This window comes from Micrasema longulum, unplaced genomic scaffold, assembly GCF_059751315.1.
Source record: "Micrasema longulum isolate JH-2025_06_02 unplaced genomic scaffold, ASM5975131v1 h1tg000597l, whole genome shotgun sequence".
NCBI classification, from domain to species: domain Eukaryota; kingdom Metazoa; phylum Arthropoda; class Insecta; order Trichoptera; family Brachycentridae; genus Micrasema; species Micrasema longulum.
Window position 1 is genome coordinate 1,175,225 of NW_028277793.1, and position 17,420 is coordinate 1,192,644.

Below are 17,420 nucleotides of genomic sequence, written 5' to 3' on the forward strand. Positions count from 1 at the left end.
AAAAGAAACAAAATTATTCGTCGTCGTTGAAATCATTGGTATCATCATCATCAGCACATTTTGTTACAGGCCCTGGCCTCCAGAATCTGTCTCCATTCCTCCCTGCACCCTGCGTCTATTCTCCAGTTCGTCAGGCTAATTGCTCTAGTGTCACTTTTCACACCATCTAACCATCTTAATTTTGGTCTGCCTCTGCTTCGTTTGCCTTTCAGAGTGTTGTAGGTGTTCTGTGTACTAGGCCCAATTATTGTAATATTCTTTTGTTTTTATTTATTAAATCATACAAATTTTTTTTTGTACTCCCAGGAGTTACAACAAACTCATTTTGGGACAGTAAAATATTTACATATAGGTATGTTAACAACAATAATATAGCAACAAATAGTAATAAAGTAACAAGAATAATATGTACATAAAAACTGAAATAAGATAGCAAGCAAATATATGATACAAATTATACATCCGCTTGCCATCCTTTAAACAATCCATAATAAAAAATAAAAAATAAAATTATTCATTAAAATTATTAATTATTAAAAATAAAAATATATTATAAAAATAAAATTCTTATTTTTAGGAATTGTGCAATGTTGGGTTTGCCATACAGTGCCTCTAACTCATGATTAATCCGTCTCCGAAACACCCCGTTTTGATTGACAGACCAAATATCTTCCTTAATATTTTTCAATGTCACTGAAATCACTGGTATACGAGTAGTATAATATATAAGTACTGGGGGTGTCTCCACATTTTCTTACTAGTGAAAGGGTCGCGTATTTAAAAAGGTTTGAAAAACACTGCTCTAGTACCTATATTTTTCATTCAGCATCCAACTTCTCTCTCCATTGTAAAGTTCCCGATCTGATAAATTCTTTTCATGATTTGTGAAAGTATGTTATTGTGAGAATTGAGAATGCACGACACAGTAGAACGAATTGCATTTACAAAGTTCATGTTCCATTTCGTCACGATAAATGACCACGATACATACTTCGCATGAGAACTTCTATGCAACTTAATGATATTTGCAGTTTTACCGATCTTCAGATTATGCCAAACACGGTAAATTAGATAATCGTCATAGGAATGTATTTTTAATAATATCTACAGCTATTTTATTTTTCTGTATGGCATTTTTTCCATTTACATTTCTACTACTACTACTACTACCATCACGCCATTTCCCCGTAGGGGTAGGCAGAGAGAATGGACCGCCACACACGTCTATCCTGGCATACACTCCTAGCCTCTTCCACATTCATACATCTTGTCATACATGCCCTTCGGTTCTGTCTGCTTTTGACATGACCAGACTTAAGATTTTGGTTTATCTGATCATGCCACGTCTTCCTTGGTCGTCCTCGTCTAACGTTGCCGTTCATTTTTGCCATATATACTTGTTTTACCATTCTCTCGTCGTCCATTCGTTCTACGTGACCAAACCATCTCAGAGACCCTTTCTTAATCTTATCAATTATACTTGTCTCAGATTTACACTCTCGCCTGATTTCATCATTCGTAACCCTGTCATACATTGATTTCCCACACATTCGTCTAAGAGATCGCATTTCAACCGCGTTCACTCGGCTTTCATCCTTCCTCTGCCAGTTCCATGTTTCACTTCCATACATAAGTGTTGGGACTAAAACTCCGTTGTGCACTGCCAGTTTAGCTTCGATTGACATATTTTTATTAGAAATTACTGTGCTTAGTGCTCCGTTCATTTTGTTGCCCGCATTCACTCTTCTTTCAACATCTTTTTCTACTCTTCCATCTCTTGAAAACATGCTTCCCAGGTACACAAATTCTTCTACTTGCTCGAGACATTCGTTGTTTACATTTATTATGCAGTCAGTAACCTCACTATCCCTTTCAAATACCATCACTTTTGACTTACTTTCGTTCATCGCCAATTCGCTCTCATTTATTAATTTATTTATTTAAACGCCTTTTAGGCTTTTACATGTTTTTACATACAAATAAAGAGTGTAAAGTGCATATGCAATCTATAATGTACCTAAGAGTACTCGGTTAGATAAGTAATTTGACGTTTAATAATCAGTGTAACCAAATATAAAGCAGAGCGTAGTTGCATGCAAAAAATAAAAGTTCACTAATGAATTACTTCCCACCCCCGAGAAAAGATTCAAAATAGCACCCCTGATAAAAATCCTAAAACAGGAAATCAATTTGAGATATAAGTCCGCCTCGTAGAGTAGTATTTGGCGTCTTCGCGTACCATTCTTGAGATCCTAGGTTCGATTCTTCGGGGGTGGACCTGGAATATTGATTTTAAAAGTTGTTTAAACTGCAAGAAGCGTAGACCTTACCTTCATGTAACAAGTTATAAAAATAACGGTAGATGATTATCGTTTTAATAGAACAAAACTGCATTTCTTTTGTTTTTACCTGTGCACATAAAACTTTTGCGCGCAGTCAGTTATATGGTTGATTTGGTTTTTCTGTACTTATGTTTGAATGCCGCATATCCTTCCTCTCTTGAGATCCTCCCTACTATCGATGTCATTAAAACTTTTCTTATCAACCAATGAAAATCCCTTTCACGAAGTTAAATAATGAACCGCCTCTCTCCTACCACTAATGATATAGCTTTAATCAGTCGCTTTCAATGGTAAACTACTCGGTTCATTCATCTACGATAAAACTTTTGGCGCTGTTTACATTTTGTTGGACCATTGAAAACGGTGTTTTCATCTGAAAGGTAATAAATACTGTCCAGAGATGAAGAGATATTACCAGTAAAATTATATGATTAGAATAAAATAGAAGTGATAAAAGGATTCAAAAATACTTTAAAAACAGATGTTATTATTTTACAGAAACAAACAGTCGACAATGATATAATAACACAAAAAAGATACGGTTTAAAGACAGACCAAGGAAGTTTCTAAACAAAGATCATACATATTAAATTGTGGTACACCAAAAGGGTGTGTTTATGTGCATTTGTATGATAGTAATAATAGGTGTGTTTTTGTGTATGTGGGAGTAAATGTTCAGGTGTGTGTAAGTGTGAGCATAATTAAATAGCAAGTGGGATCGTATCGCAGCCAGAAAGAATCAGTCTTAATTTATTTTTAAATAAATTAAGGGGCGTGTTAAATATATCAATGGATGAAAAAAAGCATTATAGTTAGCGCAAGAACGATAGAGGAAAGAGTGTTGTGCATAGTTAGTGCTACAGACCGGCAGATGGAATAAATACTTATTTTTTGTCACGCGAAAGGGGACATTAAGATTAATTTTGGATAGTAGGTTAAAATAGTCTACTTTATTATTTAATAATTTATATAAATAGCATAATTCAGATATAGTGCCTCTATTTTCAAGGGTAAAAAATCCACTTTGTTTAGCAGATTGGCTGTAAGTGCAAAGCGTTTTATTGTTTTTACAATCTAGGTATTTAAAAAAATTTCTTTGAACATTTTCAACCTTTCTATGTTTGTTATGTATAAACTTATAATATTAGAAATTAAACACTGATTTGAGTCTACTGAACATTTCATTTTATTTTTACAAATATAAAAATTTCGTGACAATTGTTTCGAAACAATTGTCACAAAATTTTAGTTTTTATATTTTTTATATCTGTAAAAATAAAATAAAGCGTGCAAAAGACTAAAATCAGTGTTTGATTTCTAATATTATAAGTTAAAATATGGAGTTCTACAAAATAAACACCAAATCAATCAATTTGTTATGTACTGTGGGCTCCACACAACGGATGCAAACTCCAAGTTACTGCGTACATAAGTGTTGCATAAAGTTTTCAATGTGAGTAAATATAACCATTTTCTTCTTCTTCTTATCAGCCCGTTTTTCTCCACTGCTGGATATAGGCCACTTTTAAATTTTTCTATGTTGTTTCTGCAGGCTTGTTCTGTCACAATTTCGTTTCATTTATCCATCTTACTCCATTTATCCATCTTACTCTTACATTTAAGTCAAGATTGAAATGTCACTATCTAAATATTTAAATTGTTCCTTTATCCTTCTTCTTTCTTTCCCATCCCCTCTCCTCTCTTCATAGTAAAGTGTTATTTTTTTTATACATATATTTATTTTTGTTAATCTTTGCTTTTAATTTTTGTATAAAATTGTAAGATTCAATACGTCCATTTATTTATAATTTTCTCAAACTGAACGGTTTGGGTAGGTAGGAAGAAATTGCCTTAAGGCAATATGCCCGCCCTTATATGTATATTTATTGTATATGTATATAAAGTGTCAAATAAATAAAAAACGCAATCAAAACGTGCTTTCACACTTATAGATGACGCAGACAGGGTATAGCCTAAGCTGATAACCGAGTTGTTCATTCAAATAATTAATTACCATTGTCTAATATTGAAAATAAAAACTAGGCTGATTTTGTGATTTATTGACTCCTGTTCGTTGTTCTAAGATCTTTCATATTTATATTTTTAGTTATTAAATCGAATTTCCTACAGCATAAATTGAAGAACTGTTACATATAAGTAATGTTAACAACGAACCGAAAAGCGCTAAAAGTTAACAAATTCACTCATCAAATGTATGTCTTTTTTATCATCGTGTATTTTATTTAACACTTATTTTAATGAAATCGTTAGGTTTAACAATAAAAACACCTTATTTTGGGCGTTTTGAAGTCTGAGTCTTATTTTTATTCTTAGTGGTAAAAGTCAGTGCTATGCAAGCTCCTGACGTTACTGCGACGTGTGAAGATCTATTGTGAGGGTCCCCGTGAATAGCCAAGCCTCCACTCTCCACCCTCCAAGCCCTCTAGTTATATACATATGTCTCCGTTTATTTTGAGATAAATCTTGAGGCAGATTGCGGTTCCGTGGTAGTGTCACGGAATCCTTGTATCAGAAGATCGAAGGTTTGAACCCTTCATCATCGAGACTTGATTTTCAATTACTTACACGATTATTTATTACTCAAATTTTCATAAGTAATAAATCTTTTCTTATAAGTAAAAATGTGTAATGATGTGTATTCTCATAAGTAAAAAAAGGATATTGTTGTGTCCTCGGGACGGGTTACCCCAGTTAGGACACATCAATTTTAATGTTCCAAATTATATTTACATAATACCAAAATGGAAAAATAAATCTTTATATATATATATATATATATATAACTCCTCTGTACGTGTGATGTCACTGAACTCCTCCTAAACGGCTTAACCGATTTACGTGCGGTTTTCAGAGAAATATAGATCTTTGTGCTGTGCGTGTTCGTATATATTAAAATCTTCAATTCAATATGTAAAAAAGAAGTAAGGAGCATAAATGTTTATTCATCGATCTACCAGGGTTGCATTCGAGGAGAATGCATTTACAAAAAAATGGAAAGATGTTGTTTTCTTGTGTATAAAATAGTTTGCTTTTGAATGTTTACAAACACCATTTGTTTTTTATGGATCTCAATCAGATTTTTTCTTTAAATTACTTATAATTTCTATACATTTATTTATTTTTACTGGATTCTCGGTGATATTTAAATAATATTAAATTCAATACGTTTTTGAAAATCGTATTCTAACATAAGTACACCCCTCTGTTGGTTACAAGACCGGAATTTTACGTTTGCAAAAAGAATGCCATATTTGTAAAACTATTTATTTTATGTTTTGGAATTCAACCATGAACAAGTACCTAGGTACCTACTTAAATCCAATATTTAAATATACACAATTTTTACTTTTGGAATTTAATCAGAAACAAATACCTAGGTACCTACTTATCAATGAAAAGTCTTTTTCCAAGCTGATAGCAGGCAAGCCAACGTTTGGGCAGGACAACGTCTGTCGGGTCCGCTAGTATTAAATAAAATTGTAAAGAACTAGGCGCATAAATATACTAGCGGTCCTACCCAAAAATGTTTTTTTTGTCATTTTTTCTAGTAGTATTTAAAAACCATACACGGCCTAAAATTTATTTTAGTTTATTTTTAAATATTGTATTTTTTTGTTGTAATGGCTCTCGTTTTATTTAAATAAATAAATATTTTGGTCGTTTTAAGTTATGATATCTTTGATAATGGTACGTGCCATGGAATGCTTTTTGCGTGATACAAAAGAGTTGGATGAAAATGTTTTTTTCTCGCACAAAAGGCCCTTTATACCCGATTCATAGAAAGAAAGAATAATTTTAATCGGCCATAGCACCTCAGTGCACACATCAATTCTCTTCTGCTCCAGTAACTGTTGATTAAAAATGTATTTTCGGCAAAAGGCTCGGAAAGCGCAGAACACAAAACAAGATGGTGTTATGAATATGTGAAGTCAGTGGTTCATTACAATCGATTCAATGTGATTCAACTCCATCTTCTCAATTGGCTGAATCGAAAAAAGCGTGTCTTAATTTACGTAAAAACAAGTCAATGTAAAAAAGATTTCAAATGTTTTTGCAAATGTACTTTCGCCATTTTTAATATTCGATTCCCTTATTTTTCGAAACATGTAAATGTAAATGCACTTATTGCTATGGAAAGAACTAACGAGTTTCTGAAATCAACTTATACACCCAATTTTACGTATTAGGATAAAATTATAATCTCAGTTCGTTTTCAGTAGGTAGTCATTTGTGTTTTAATATTTTTCAGTTTTGATTTATTTATGTATTAACGGACATTGTCCATTTATACAATTTATACAGTTTATAGTATAAATATGACAATAAAAGAATAGTTAAAAACATTTTTTTTAAAAAGAAGCATTGACAAACATAAGGGACATCGAGACAAGGTCTAGACTATTTATTTAGTGCTTGTTTAAATCGCTGTAAACTGAAACCAAAAAAGTCCAGATCTTGTCTTGAGTTAACAATACGACAAATACGGGTCATTGGAGAATTAAGGCCATAGTTTGTTCTATGCTGATCGATTAACTACTCAGTACTTCATTGTTTCTCAACCTACGAGTCGGAATATTTAATTTTACTTGTTTCAGTAATGATGGAACATCGATTATACCATTTAGTATGCCGAACATATATATGGAATCTATAATAGTTCTACGTTTTTGTAGACTAGAAATATTTAGCATTGACTATATCAGCATAAGAATAATTACCTCTCTCTAGTCCAAGCATCCACGCTACTTTTTGAAGCAAGCGATGTTGGACTGATTCAATGTGATTTATGCGATTCACATAGAATGGAGACCAGACAACGGATGGTATACCATATGATTTATTTTGTCGTTTACCCTTAAAATATCAATTCATTAGATGGTGACATAGTAAAACAAACATGTATAATAGTTATTGAAGTAAATATAGAAACGCCATCATTGGATTGTTTTAAAGGTATTTTCTATTCTAACGATGTTATTGTATTTTTTGTTCTCAGGTGACAAGATAATCAGGAGACAGCGACAGCTGGATGTGAAAACAAGAAATAATAGTGGAGTGACAAATTATTACAGAAGTCTCAGTGTTGTGTATTGTTTGTGCTGGCCATTTCTTATACCGGGAAACTTGCCAAGGTAAGTGCACTATTTCTCTCGTTTACAATAGAAATAATGACCGATTTTATGTTGAATGATGGTGAAAGTTCTTGGTTTAAATTCACTGTTTTCATCTTAGAAATAAAGAAAGGTGAGAACAACTCAATCCAACAATCTTGAGCCTGCCTTACGTACTGTACGAAATTATTTATTGTTGAAAAAAAACTGCGATTCGATAACATTTATGGTCATGTTTTTATAAAAATAATATACGCTTTTTAATGGCGTCTTGAATATAAATTGAATCCACTTTTGTTTTAACGCTCTTTTGTTATCTTTTTTTTAATTTTGTTTTATTTTATTCCAATAAACTGCCTTAGTGCCTTTTATGAACTAAGAAGAATTACGTTATAAGTAAAAAACGTTTTTTTTCACTTAATGCTTAAAAAAACAGTTATACTATAGCATAATGTAACACAAAGAAATTAAACGGATAAAGAAAAATATTTTGTATGTTTCTCACATATTGGACGAGTGTTTTTGACACGATCGCTACTCGAAATCGAGTGTAAATAAGTTCTCCTAGTAGTTTAGTGATTTGCTCGTATTAATCTTTTGCGGTATTTCTTTAGTTAGAGGTTCAATTTAATTCAAAGTATGTATATTTAGGATTAACTATCGATTGCCATTTTAAATGGGATGCTCATGTACAAACATTGTGTAATAGACTTAGATCAATAGTTGGTAAAATGTACATATTGAAATTTATTTGTTACTTTCAGAATCAATTATAAGATACGCTTTAACCTCGTGAGCTTTTCCAGTAATACAAACATAAACCTTGTTTAGAACTTGCAAAATGCAATGATCAAATTATTCATTGAAAAAAAATTGTACTGTCAGCGACACGATATTCCAATATCCTTATTGTATAAATCTATAAATATTTTATCCGTTCGAGCTTTATCCAAGTTAGGTCCAAGCTAGTTTCTCAGCATGCGTCTCTATCTGAATATAGAAATAAATTGGAGCATGTATATAATACCGGTTCACTAGTCTAGATGGACTAGCTCTCCCTTAATTCAATAATACTCGTAAATACGGGAAAAGAATACTAGAGTACAATATACCAAAAATGTATAATACTCCCATTAAATATAAAAAATCAAAAAAACTTATCTGGTTCAAGAATAAGACGTCTGCTGAGAATCTGGCTATTCGAACGTGGTTTTTATTTTGAAATTTTATTTTTATTTTTTTATTTTCGATGTACATATTTCCCTTTTTTTCCATAATAATAATAGTTTTTATATGTTTATAGAATTTAAGATATAAGATAATGTATATATATATTAGAACTTAACTATAAGCACCTGTTGAAAAACTGCATTTTATGCAGTTCAGTAGGACTTGATAATTTATATGTTAATTTTTGTAAGCTTTTGATAAAAAAAAAAAATATATATTTTTTAAAAAAATTAATAAAAGTCCAGCAAACTTTTCTTTGAGTATACTGTACTCACAGTAAATAGTTATTTTTGAAATGTTGAAAATCGAATAATTTCTGTGAAATTTTTGCTTTATAATGACGCGAGACTTGACATGTGTCTGCAAGTTCCAACTTATAGATCCCAAAACTTTTGTCGTTAAGATAATAAGACTCCGTAGCTTTTGGCGAATTTATTTATATAAACTTTACTAAAAGGAAAGTTTTGAAATGATGAAGGGATCATTTAGTTTTTGAAATTTTCAATGTGTCTGGGTGAAAATCTCTATCTAATACATTATTGCATGTTCTACTTTCAACTTACAAACCCTTTCTGTGTTATCTGCTCCGTTTTTTGGTACAAAGTCTTCTTTATTCGGATTATTATTTTCAAAATGTAAATACTTCTCAAAAATAATACACACCTAATAAAGTCGTTTAAAATCGACATCAAATGTTTATAACATTTTTATGTAATAATAAAAATAAAAAGCAAACTTTTTTTATCGTATCAACAATATTTCGAGTTTTTCCAAATATTTGTAGATAAGGACTGGACTCAATGTAATACTGATAGGTAATACTGATATAAGCATAGTACAACAGGGAGTGTGTAAAGTGGTAACTTAAACCAGCCGATAAGAGGTCGTAGGCTCTGTAAATGACTTGATTTTCATATTTCCTTCTTTAAAAATTTATCCTTAAAGCTTTAACTTCGAAAAAAAAAACTAATAACCCGTATTTTCTTATTACTTTACTTAATTTTTTAAAATTAGATTCATGTTGGAATAACAAATATATTATTTTTTTTCAAATAAATTTTGGCTGGACAATCAAAATGTTCGATACCAAAAGGTTCTTCTGTAAACTGTCAACCTCATTACTAGAGACAGTTTTTATTAATTTAAATATAATTAGCCAATTGCACCATAAAAACGTAAAATACACATTTTTTCACTAACAATAGAAAAAACTGATAAAAATATTTTCCTAAAAAATAAATAAATAAATTAAAACTAATTAAGAACAGAATAAACAATGTAGAAAATAAAACAAATAAATAGTTGGTAATAAAAATGAAATAACATTTTCCTCAACATGAAACATAAAAATTCTCACGTTATTCTCTTTGACTGCAAATTTGTACGTTATATTTAAACATGGCGAAATATAAAATCCTTATGTAGTCATATCTACAGTGAGTTTCCTGTTATTCTTATTTGCTTGTATTTAATAAAAATAGTATGAGTTATAAATAGTTATATCCTGCTTGACATTTAACTTTTAATTTGACTTTTAATTTATTTTTCAATTTTAACTTTTTAATTTTAATTCTTTATTTCAACTTTTAATTTTAACTTTTAATTTGAACTTTTAACTTTAATTTGAATTTAAACTTTCAATTTTTATTCTAACTTTTACTTTTGGTTTTAATTTTAATTTCAACTCTTAATTTATACTTATTCATATTTACACCTGCTACCTGCATCTAATATTTATTGTTGGTTGTGAATTTTTACAAATAAATATAAATCTTCATGGAAGCAGAGAGAGAGGGAGGAAAGTAGAGTTGGAGCCATACAATGTCTTCTCCCTTTTATGTACTTATTATTTAATATTCATATTTTTACTTTTTTAGAATTCAATTATTTTTCCCCTCTCCTTCTGCATTCATAATAAATTAGTGTGAAATCTTTAATTGGTCTTACTTTTTTTAATTGTTCTTTTGTACCTTGTATTTATATAAAGACTGTATGATTTCCTTAGTAAATAAATAAAACAGTTTATGCTCTTGAGCTTTTGTGTTTAGTCTGGCGACATAAGTTCTATATTAAGTAAAATATAAGTTTGTTGTACAACTATCCACGGCTGTATTTAAACATTAATATGAATAATATATTATGTGTAGTGAAAGTTGTGAGGAGATAGTAGCATTAGACGCCTACAAACTTTACTCTGTACCCTGTAGACTTAATTCGTAGGAGGCGGAGATCTGTTAATCTTACAAGTAACATCTTAAGCAAATATTTCGTTATGTTTTATAGAAAGTGAACAAAGCTCTGCTAAAGATTTATTGGCGGTAGCGAAATTTGACGAATAGGCATTTATTTGAACATAGATTTTCGGTCGCCTCGAAGACGCCTCCCCGATATTGTGCAAAACGACAACTTTACACCGGACTGATTATGCCCAGCTGAAACGGTCAAAATCCATGTTTCGTTGACCCGTTTTCCGCACTCCAAATCCGAACCGATTTTATTTTATTTTTTTAGAAACAGAATAAGAATCATCTTTTCTGTGTCGGTTCCATCTTTCAAAATTATTTATCATATTTGTATACCTTTCGTCCGAAGACGGCAGATAAAATTGGGCGCTTTTAATTATTTATCAACGTGGCGACCTCCGTGGTGTAATGGCTAAGATACTTGCCCCACGTACGGAAGGTTCCGGGTTCAATTTCCGGTGAGAACACAAAAATGTAATGGGATTTTTCTCAAGCCTGGGTGTTCTGTGCTGTAATTCACCACTGTAGTTGGGCTTCCTGGCCTGTTGTGGTGACAAAAAAATAAAGTAATGAAATTAAGTACCGTAAAAGAAAAACGATAGAGGCACAACAATGTCAAATTTCTTTAGTATGTAATCGCTGCTTTTGCGCCATTATTCAGGGAGAAAATACGGGAGTATGAAAAAAGATCGGACCGCGTTTCCTCTGAATATAAGTGTATTTTAAATTTTTTATTTTAATAATCTTAACGCTCACGTTTTATTATTTTTTGCACTATGCATGGTAAAGTACAAAACATTACAAATAATGTGTCCTCACTACCACAAGGGTAACCCGTGCCGAGGACACTTGACCAATGTATGTTTTATTAGTCATATTTGTTAATCACTGGATCTGGCTTAAATAAATGAATTAAGTTATTGGTATTTATGTGGTGGAAAACGTATCTGACTGACTCGACACTAAGCAATACTGAAAAAAATACTAATTTTATTAAATTACAGCATGTAAACTTTTTTAAAAGTAGATAGTGCTAAATAATACTTGTATTTGATGCACTGACGTACAATAAATAAACACGTTATTTCGTTTTTATTCGCATCTCATATTTAGCAAATATTACCTTTCACTCAACAATAAAAAAAGGGATAATAAATCACGTACACGTACAATCATTCACTTAAGAGTAAAAATGTCCCATTTTTCTATAAGTCTACCACAGCTACGACACTTGCAATCAGTGTTATTAATGTACTTTGAATTTCTGGAAAATGTACTTAAATATACATTAAAATAATTATATTATTATTCAACAAATTGTATTGTATTTACGAACGAAACTATACATCTGTTCTGTTTAGCAACCGTGAAATTATTAAACTATTTTCTGATAGCAAATTACGAGTGTAGGCTGAAAAGTTATTCACACATGTTTGTAAAACACGAACAAAATCAAAAAGCAGCATAAGGCATTAAGTACATTAAAGTACAATTATTAAGCTTCGAAATTTTAAATATGTTTTTCATCAAAGTCGTAAAGTCTCATTTCCCACAACGAGTAACAAGTTTTTTCATTACGTCACCGAAAAATTCTTCCGATTTTCCTCGAATCCTGGACTTGATTAGCTGCCTTCACCTCGTCGTCCGAGGTGTAATAATTGCCCTTGAGGTCTCTCTTGAGTAGAGAAAAAAATAATAATCGCAAGGCACTAGATCGGAGGAGTAAGAAGGGTGTGAAATCGGCTCAAACGTCAAGTTTAGCAGAGTCTCCCCAGCTGCGTGCGGGGTGTGTGGACGAACTTTGTCATGTTGCAAGATTTTACGGTATCCGAATTGTTCAATAATGAAGCCCAATCATTCCTTATATATTCCAATATGGTTTGCGATACGCTTTTGAACGATTCGTCAGTCATTTTGAATCAAATCTTCGATGAATTTGCGATATTTATTGTAGTATGTGGCAGTGATCGGACGTCCGCAGCGTGTTTTATAAAAAAATATGGCTTTCCGCAATAACGAAATTTTACTATCTATCGATTTACGGTAGACCTATCAAAGGCATCGTAACTATAAACAGCCTTTAAACGACGATAAATCTCAGTGGGAGTCACTTTTTCAGCAGTTGAAATTTCGATAACAGTACGCTGTTTAACTCGCGTTGACATAGCACTAGAACTCGTCTCCATACTTCGGCTTCTCAAAATACACTGGATGAACGCAGCGCCTTCAAACCTGCGCGGGCATAAAGTGGGGGAATGTTACTTCCACATGCCAACTGGCGCTCTTCTGAAGGTCATTTTGTTCGCGTTCTACGAGGATTATGTGCATTTTTCTGCGCAGTGCCGCGTCTGATCACGACGAAAGTCTGTTAGAAAATGAAGGTCAGAAAGTCAATTATCCAGCAATTGAAATGCCCCCGACTACGCGCTTCTAACGTGTTTATTTAATCATGCGCCATAGATTTAAGGGAATAATTCAGACTATCAACTGGAACACATTGTAAAAATCCGTTCCAATCATGTTGAAACATAATTTAAATCTTACGATACAAGGATCGTAACGGTTATCGTAGGATATGCATGATAAATTCTAACCATTACTCTTAAATAATAAGTAAAGCATTTACCTTCTTCACTTTAATCTTTGAGTCGCTTTAGTTTATTGGATACTTTTACATAAAATTTTGATCAGTTTTGCCATTGGTGGTTTATAAATTTAATTCAGTGTAGGTGTTAGCAATATGGATGCAATACATTACCATAGCATGTAAACAGACCTATTATTCATCCTAAGCGAGTATAATAATGTACGGCGAGAAATATGACGAGCGATGATCATGTTCACAAGAGTCGTTAGAACACACCTTAAAACAATGAGTTAATGGAGTTGGGCTTATATAATTAGCACAGGCAATCTTTAACGATAATTTAATGCTGTATAACTGTCTAAAGCAATACGTATGTGTAGATGTAAGACAAACAATACTGATTCATCGAAGATTATTTTTATAAAAATATTGCAGTTTTTTACAAAAGAATATTAAATTTTTGACCTTGGGAGAATAAAAGAGGCATCGGAAGACCTCAAAAAAGATGGTTCGACTATATAGCCGCTGTGGGGGGTAAAATTTGGCTGCAAGCAGCAACCGACCGAAAGAAATGGAAGAGACCTATATCCAGCAGTAGAGGACTGAGGCTGAAGAAGAAGAAGACGAAGAATTAATTTGTTTTTTCTCACTTATCGCACTATTCGATTGCATTTGTACACTTGAGATTTTGTTAGATTTATCTATCGGATTATGGTAAAAATCATATGTTCAAACTTTGCAAAAGCAATCAACTAGAATTTATAAATCCAAAGTGGAAATATTTTCATAAAATGTACGGATGTTTTTAACGGTTACTTAGTAGGTATTTATCGTATTACACTACCGATTAAATTTTCTACAAATAATTCAATTTTAATAGGTACCTATGGGAATTTCGCCATATCATACTAACAAACAATCCTAAATTTGTATCTCCTCATTTTATTTATTTATTTTTATTTGGGAAAAAAAACAACAGTTTTTACAAATATTGTATGCAGAAAATAAGAATAAACGAAAATTGTGAAAACAGTCCAAAATAAAATTCCGCAGTGGTATAAGCTATTGATTAAGTACATTATCGGTATCAAAATAAAAACAATTAACAATAAGGAATGTTAGGCACTTAGAAGTTGCAAATATAATAAAAATACATATATTTATATACAGTGATAAAAATAAAGTAAATAGAAACAAGATAAATTTTAATTTAAAGAATAAGAAAATAAAAAAGTTATATAAAAATAATGTAAAAGGTACAAAATATAATAATGAACATACGAGTACATACATAATTACTGACATTGTAAAACTAAAACCAAACGGGTGTACTGTCTGTTTAAATGTTTAAATATGACTTCTGTGCCCTGAGCTCTAGCTCGAGTCTATCTTTAACATCATCAAGTAACTTTGTGGGGTATTTAAATGCATATTTGAATATGATGTTCAATCGTATTTTCATTAATTAAAACTCATGACTTGATTAAGATATCAAATTCCTCATATTCGATTCGTAGATTGTAGGAGAGACAGTACGAAATTATTTTCTATCAACTCTTTCAAATTATTGCAAAACAAAAGGTCATCCTATTCCAGCACTCTCATTGAAACTTTTTCTCGGGATTGCGACGCTGTTATAAAATGTCAAAGGATATTTTTTACAAAATTTCATCTTTGTAATAAAATGTCGATTAGAAGTTTTCAGCTGATCGCGCAACCCTTATTTCTCTGTAGTTTTTCTGTTTCGCTGAGTTGACATATTGTCGGACGAAAAAATAGTATTTTATGTGTGATTTATTGTTATTTTTGTTTTCTTCAATTGTTTACAAGAATGTTTTTTTTTTGTTGGTTCAATAGTTTTGCTCAAAAATATTTGATTCGGTATTTATTTTATTTTGTTTTTATTTATTTAACTATCTTACGAAAGCACATTTTTTCAAATGATATTTTAAAATATAATGTGTATTTAAAGGTCTAAACATTAAAAACTTATCAATAAAAATACTTTCAATATATTAAAGCAAGAGAGATAAATGTAATAATATTTTGATTAACCATATAATTATTTTATCAAAAAAGTACTATTGTCTTCCAAAAAAGTTACGTTTTGTACTACCAAAAAGTCTGTTTAAATTAAAACGAAAAATAAACTATTTCCTCTCTTAAAAGGTGATCTCATTACGAATAATAAATAAATTAAAGGACACCAAATATTGTGAATACACGTGTATGTATATTTTAACCAATTACAAATACCATTTTCTTTTTTATAATGTTTCGGTAAATATTTTATCAAATAGATGTCTCTTTTGGAATATTTTGTTTCGTAAAACTTCGAAAACTTCAATAACGAGTGTTTGTTCAGCTAGTTTCAGACGATTTAACCAAAGCGTACAACAAACCTCACAGGAAATAGCTAAGCTCAAACAATGGGTGAAATGTATCAAAGTAGATCTTTCGGCTAGTCACTAGGAAGGGAATGGACGGGAGTTGCATGTTGCATGTTGCAGCGATGTACTGTGGCAACTTGCAGACAAAATATTGCACTTTCAGGAAGACTCTTACCACTGTCTCCTGCTATATGTTTGTTGTCTAGGATTTCCTATTGTGCGATTATCTCAAACCCTACAATAGGAAATAACAAAGCTTTTCTTTCGTTTTATGTGCTTATCTTAATGGGATTAGATAACTATGTAAATGTGTGTATTTAAACAGTTTTTCAGGGATAAACAATTTTAACGTGTTAATAAAAAATATTGTTTGATACTAAAAAAATCTGTATAAATGGTAACAGTGCATTAGAAAAATGACATTTATGTCTCTTAACCCCAACGGTAAAATGTAGATTCTCAGTTACGTGTTTAATAAAATACGTTCTCGAGCTCACCTGTTTATTGCGAGAGGCTCAGCGTATAAATATATAAATATTACTGTATATAGTAAACAAACAAATGTATCGCTATGGTAACTTATATTAAATCAATAAAAACATATTTTTTAAACGTAAAATTTCTTTATGTTGTTTTTACAAAAGTTTCAGATAAACATGAAATAATTAAACTCACAGTAAAACATTATAATATTGATTTTTTTTGTATTTTTATTTTAAGAACATAAACGGCAAATCTGCCTTTTACAAACTCTTAGAATGCGTACTGTTTAATACAGCTAGGAGAAGTGAACAAAAAACTGTATATATTATGAAATGCATTAATAAATAAATATAATTACCATTCACCATCTTTGAAAAAGTTCAAAAGTTTTGTACTATAGGAACAATACCCTACACCAAATATATCAGATACGTGGGAATAACTATTGCCGAGTTCATGAAGTCAGTTTAATACGGCATTACAAGTATACACTTTCCCTGAATTGTTGCTACAAAACGGTGGAGCCTGTCTAGTCATTCTTCCAGGCACCCTGAAGTTGATGAGAGATGATAATTCAGGGTAATCCCATATTGAATTTACAATTTTGAATAAATTTATAACGTCTTTAATTTTTCTTCTATCGTTAAGTTTTAACAAATTTAATGTTTTTAGTAAAAAATCGTAATTTAAAAATTCATGACTGATTCAAAGTTTAAAATTTATATACCGTATATTATTTTTAGAATGCCATTCTATTATTACGTTGATGCTGATATCATACTGAGAGAACGGTTGATATTGTTGAATCTTAATACCTTATTCTGTATCTGATATATTATTTGTATCCATGAGTTGTAGATCGTTTGCCAAAAAAAACACATTCAACATTCGTTAAAAGAAAAAATATCGATGGTACTTGAGCATCATTTTAAAGTTTTTAATTCAGAATTAACTTTTTACATTTATTTGTGCTGTAACAATCCAAGGATTGATAATTTAACATAATAAAAAAA

General features: G+C 31.0%; 1 protein-coding gene across 1 annotated transcript in view; it reads left to right on the plus strand.

The window, feature by feature from the left end:
• LOC148280287 (uncharacterized) overlaps positions 1 to 17,420 on the plus strand; it is a 600,658-nt gene that overhangs the window by 304,174 nt on the left and 279,064 nt on the right. The window contains exon 4 of the mRNA XM_088228576.1: positions 7,360 to 7,495. The gene's annotated coding sequence lies outside the window, so the exon portion shown is untranslated. The remainder of the gene's footprint in view (positions 1 to 7,359; positions 7,496 to 17,420) is intronic.